The sequence below is a fragment of the Gallinula chloropus genome (genome assembly GCF_964237585.1).
Source record: "Gallinula chloropus genome assembly, chromosome: 7".
NCBI lineage: Eukaryota > Metazoa > Chordata > Aves > Gruiformes > Rallidae > Gallinula > Gallinula chloropus.
The window spans coordinates 5,881,180-5,887,406 of record NC_140092.1 but is presented as its reverse complement, the minus strand read 5'-3'; the positions used below and the strand labels follow the sequence as shown (position 1 = coordinate 5,887,406).

Genomic DNA, 6,227 nt, shown 5'->3' with positions numbered 1-6,227 from the left:
CTCGGATTGGTTGTCACGTTAATTTCTAAGGCTACTGTGTAAATTGCGGGTGTATGGGGTTGTGTGAAATCATCTAAGGAAGGATTAAGTGTACTCTAGAAGAGATAAGTTAGTTCCTTATTGTCCTGGAAGAGAGACGTTAGTTACTTATTGCCCTTCCAGATAGGGTGACTCTATTTTCTTAGTCAAAAGCCAACATAAAACAAGACTCCAATATCAAAATCCAAACAAAATAAGCTATGCAATGTCAGAAAAATGTTACCTGTACATTATTGATGGATTGTTAACAATTGCTATTTATAAGTTGTTAGTAACTGCTTACCAAGCATTTATCTTCACCTGGTTGACTGTGAGAAAGGCACTTGTGACACATCCCAGTTAGGATGAAACAGCTCTAAAAGACCTGAGAAATGCTGTGCTCAGACCAAAACCTCTGGTAAGCAATAGGTTAAGCAAATAATGAATGTTTATGATACTGTTCTCTGAGAAATGATGCAAAGTTTGGAAGGGTTTTACTCAGAACTGAAGATTTGCTTTTGGAGTGCCCTATTGGGCTGTCAAGCCCTGAAGTGGTCAGGCAGCTGGACCAGATGATCACTCCAGATCCTTTCCAACCAAAATAGTCTTTTCCTAGCAGTCTCATCTGGTCACAAGAGAGAGAACAGTGTTATCTCTTCATGACACTGCATGTGTCCCCTCTGTGATCCCCACTGCAGGTTCTGCCAAAGGCACAGGAAGCTCTGTGGGAGACAGTTTGGTAAGAATTAGTTCACATAATCTTTCAGTGGGTTTATGGTCTTCATTTGTTCCTTGTTTTTATCATTCTGTAAATATGAATGCAAAGTATTCATGGCTGAAATTTTATTATACACAAGAGACATTATTGAATTTACTTTATTGTTCCCTTAGTGGTTTTTTGAGTGTGTTTTTAGCTGGCTGCTCTTCGGTCTCATTAACTAAGCCCATTTCATGGCAAAAACCCTGCTAGTTATCCTGAGTGGTTTATGCAATAGAACTGCAATCTTTGGGCATTGAAGATGCTTGCCTTCAGTAAGTCAAAGAGCCACTTTTAAGAGTCAAACAATTGAATAGCCAATTAAAAATATTTAAAACTTAAATAAATAAGGTGAGTGTAGAATCAGTGGCTCTGGAAGGGGTCCTTGATGCCGATTATGTAACTGCATAAGGAATGTCCAAGACAAGTAAATGTTGAGCCTCATTTCAGCCAGCCTAATCAGGACGAGTAAACAGCAAGAGTTGAGTAAACAAGCAGAGTTGAGGAGGCAGAAAAAAAGCCAGTGAAAGGACATACTCCCCGTGGCTCAGAAGGTGGTGGTTTCTTCTCCAGTATGAATGTGAAAGTGAACTGACTCCTTGGAAATGTTCTGGCCCAAAAGTATTTCCACTAGAAGTGTCCCTGAAAGGGATGTTGGGAGGGGAGCACAGAAGGCTGAAGGGAGGTGAAAAGCTGTATGTTTTACAAGGGTCTTGCACCCCTTAGGTCTGTAGAGCAAGCTGGATTGCACTTCTTTCCTAAGCAGTTTTCCCAAGCAGATGAGCTTAAGCTGACTGACTTTATTCTATAGGAATTCAGCACGCTGAACAGAGCCCTAAGGAAACACAAATTTAGGATTTACAGAGATTGCAGAGAAGCCTCATGGATCTTTATCCTTCTTCAACTGTTTTTTCTAGAGGTTATTTTTGCCTTCTGTAAAGAAAATGGCTGTTTTTAATAACACCATATCTCATAAACTGATAACCAGCTTCTGGAGCCCTCTGAGCACCATGAATTCCCAACAGAGCAAATCTAAACTAACCCGGATCTAAACTATTCCGGGTCTTATCAAGGTGTGTGCACTCTTCCACCAACGTTTACACTACATCTTTGTGATTAGAAAGTGGTGTGATATATCAGAAGATAGATAGAAACACTTCAGGCACATAATTGCTAGCCTCTGCTTTGCTGCCACGTATTTTAGCATGGGACTTCTGTAACAATGGACCTATATTATGTATAATTTATACATAAATTTATAATATGTATAATTTATCAGCCTGTTTACGTACTGGTAGGAGTATTGTAGGAGAAAAGCAGCTAGGTCCCACTCCTGCAGCTAGGAGCACGTCCTGCAGATGGTATTTTTGAGGCAGGAAGGGATAACAAACCACCCCCCAGCCATTTCCAAGGTCTGGTCCCTCAAAAGTTTGAGTTATCCTTTACTATTGTATTATCCATCAAATGTAGATAGTTCTGGCACCCAAAACATGGCTGGGGACACAAAAATCCTTCAGGGCAGAAATTGCTGGTAAAATGGGGTGTGTAGCAGGTGGGACTGAACCCGTCCAAAACAGCAGTGACCAGCAAACGTAAGTAAGAAAGCTTATGTTGTGCACCTTTTCAGTGCTTCTAGGAAACTCTAGAAATGTTTCCTCCTCAGTGAGTAAGAAGTTTGTTAGGAATATGTTCTGATTGTGTGGTTTGCCTGTGTTTTGGTCATTCCTCATGAGCCTCTTCGATTTCTCACCCTGGTCTGCTGCGAGGCCAGTGGAAATGCAAACCAAAACCCCTGCCTGCAATAGAAGTGACCTCAGTTACACTAGCAGTGAATTTTTCTGTGTGATAGGAAAAAAAGCTGCTTCAAACAGGCAGTTCTAATGTAATGCAATGGATTACAATGATACTACTCCCAGTCCTGTAGACACCTGTGATTACTGGCTGTCACTTCATAGCAGAAATTACAAATTAGAGAATTTGAACTGAAAAGAGCAGAAGCTGTTATAATAATTAAAAAAAAAACCATGTCTTTCCTGACTTTTGTTGGAATAGCAATGATTCTTGTCTTCTTATTACTTCCAAATTTCACAGGTGTGGTGGTTTGACCCTGGCTGGAGGCCACGGGAGACAGTCCTTCATGAACTTCTCCAATGTAAGTCCTTTCCCATGGGGCTTCAGCTCTTCAGCACCTACTGCTGAAAATGCATTCCTAACTTGGTGTCTGGTCATCTTGTTCAGCTCTCCTTTCTCTGGATTACTCTGCCCGCAACATCCTCAAGAGCAGCGCTCTGCGATGAGCACACAAGCGCTTCTGGGATATGGGGCAGTTGTTTAGCCTGTAAGTTGCTCTGTTTTCCTGCTGGCAGTGCCCACTGCACCTACCCTAGAGCACTGGCATCCATGCACTGGCAGAGAATGGTGCCTTAACTCTGAGCCTGAGCTGGTGTCTATCTAAAGGAAATGAAAAACATCCCCTTCGTGTCTTCCACAGGCCATTCCCACTGCTGGGAACACAGACCGTGCTATGCTCCTCTTTACCAGATGAGCTGTCTGGAGATGGTCTGAGCTCCAGCATTCCCTTCCCAACCCCAGATCTTTTTTTTCCTCAGTTGATTGCTGTTAATCTAGTTGTCTTCTTCAGAATGGTGGTATTGTCTTGCTCATTTTGATGTTATTTGACACAATTTTCTACTCTGATTGCCTTCTCCTGTGAACTCTTTAAGGTTACTTCTGATGATGGAATGCTTCATTATTTGTTAAAGTCTGAGTATAAGGTATCAGGGAGGGTTAATCTCAGAACAGGCCAGTGTGGCTTCCATTCACAGAGATAACATGAACATCAGTTCTGCAGGCCAGTCCATTAGATTTTGGTTAAAACTGGCTAATTAATTCACAAGTTTTTGGCTGACAGGTGGAGAACAGGCAAACCAAGTGATTGCACAGGACTCCTTTCATTTGTAAATGAAATAATAATAATAATTTATCTTGGGCTGAAGATAAATTGTTTTCCCACTTCATAGGGTGCAAATGCAACAGCAATGATGCAGAGTTCTGTGTTGGGGTAAATACTTGACATGGCTTATTGCAGATGCAACAACATAAAATCCAGCTGATTAAGGAAGTAATTGGCTTTCAGACCTCTGTCAGCTACTTGGATATTGCAATATTTTGTCTTTTTTTTTTTTAGCATTCTTCTGCTTCTTCTCAGTTCTTTGAAAGGGTGTTGTGTGCTGTTGTCTGGCTGCCTCATTGCATACAGAAGCTGTCTGAAAGTTCATAAGCCTTTCCTGGTTTCCCTCTGTAGCTTGTATATACAGCACAGGGCGCTGCTGCCCGATGCCAAACTGAGTGGTCAGTGCAGAGGTGGATTGTGCTTCCTCTGAGGAACTAAAGCTGAGGGCTTGGTGCATTTGGCTTATAACTTGGGTCTATTCCAATAAATCACTGGCTCCTTCAAATGGTGATGTAGTTTGTACCTGACCTACATCTAAGTAGTTCACTGAACAGTTTACATCACTAATGTAGACGTAAGACTGACCGCTGAGTTTTAAGATGCATGTATCTGCATTTTCACCCTTTTATTTTAGACACCTGCAGCTTTTCATACCTGTAAGATTTCAGTCCTGAAAACTTTGTCTAATTATCCTGAAAAATGGTAGAGAAATTAGTTGTGCAGCCACCCTCAAAAGTAAAAATTCTCTGTGTGTGCTTGTGTGTGTGTGTGTTGATTCATTGCTACCCAATGTTGTGTGAGGAGGTGCCTCTGAAGTAATTTATTGGAAAAATCAGTAGTGTCTTAATGGCTACTTGCCTCTGAGTCACTCATGGACACTTACGAACTTGTCAATACACCTATGTTTAAGCACCTAGGACTTTTCAGACCAAATGGAAACACTGTTAGGTCTTAGGCATCATTATATTTAAGAATTATAGGATAGAAAGTGGTGTGAAATTGCTTTCTCAAGACCAGATACCTATATTCCCTATAAAAGTGACTTTGTGTTCTGTGAGTGTTCTGGATATGGCCACTTCAATCTTACTGTTGCTGTCAGTAACAATATCATGCTCAGGTTGCCCTTCCCTAGGAAGAAGGAGAGGTATGCAGAGGAGCAGTTGCCATGAGCTGCTTCTGTACATGTTGTCACTTGGGTAGGAGACATACCACGTCCCATCACTGTTATTGCTGCATCCAGCTGTGAATGAATGCACATTGCCCCACACTGGTGATGTGTTTTGGGGTTAACCCTCCCCCTTACAGCTTGTAGGATTGAAACTCCAAAGTCATCTGCGCTGCTTCGAACACAGGCCCTCCTCTGAGAGGTGCAGGCCAGAGCAGGCCCACCAGCCCACAAGGCAGCAAGCTGCTGGACCCAGAGTACAAAATATACCTGTAAAATGGCAACCACAAGCCAGTATTTGTAGTTTTCCCACTAAAAAAAAGCTGGGCTTTCTGTCTCTTTTATCTGTATCACTTGCAAGCAGCCTGTTTTTCCATGTGGAAGTTATTCATTTTGTTTCATGTGCTACTGAGGGGTTTAGTTGGGGAAATGAGAGTGCTGGATCAGCTGTGCTGACAGGCGCATCGCCCGTATCCTCTCAATAACGCATTCTGCTCTCTTGACCGGAATGTACTGGGTTTTTCCTATGTGTTCTCACACATGGGGAAAGTGTGGGAGGACCAAATGTCACCACTGTGCCTCGTAGCTTTGTTGGTGACCTTTTTACCCTACATGCACTCTTGGGTATGTGTGGTCTGTTTGCTTCTCATCTGAAGATTTGTGCAGGAAGTTGAGGCCATGAGGAAAGAAAAGAAAACAACAATGCAGAATGCTTTTTGTGTAAATGCTGTGAAGAAGCATGTTTACAAAGGGCTTAATGTTGCACTGCATCCTGAGGCTGATGCACCAGTTTTGAACTAGTGAGTCAGAGAAGAACCAGCACAGCAGCACACAACAAAGTGACATCTAAAATGAGGCGTCTTCAGCCAAGGCAAAACCTTCCTCTCTACTCACAGAGGCTCATGCCAGGCATTTCACCCTCCCCCATCCCTTTTGCCTCTTGTTTCTCGAGTACAATACTTGTGCACCACTGCAGGGCAGGGCGGAGTACATCAAGGCTATCAGCACAAAGCTATTTCATTCCACTGGATAGTCTGGTCTGCAACAGATCAGTCCTTGACCTAGGACAGTTCAGTCCAATGCTCTGGTGCTGGGTACCAGCACTGCCTGGGTTGTCTTTCAGTGATGTGGCACAGCAGGGGAGTGATGCTTCACTGTGCTTTGCTAGGGAAGTATTGATGTCACAGTTCTGTAAAACCCAGGGATTCAGTGACCCATTTCTAGATGTTCATCAGCAGGATGGGCAAAGTTATGATCAGAACAAGTAGTCAGAAATTACTGCTTTGGAAATGTTGAAAAATGGCCTTCTGAAAGAAAACAAGATACAAAACTAT

At 42.6% G+C, this 6,227-nt stretch overlaps 1 long non-coding RNA gene across 1 annotated transcript in view; it reads left to right on the top strand.

Annotated features, from left to right (window-relative positions):
* Positions 1-6,227, top strand: part of LOC311193773 — a 37,247-nt gene that overhangs the window by 9,639 nt on the left and 21,381 nt on the right. The gene's annotated exons all lie outside the window — the stretch shown is intronic.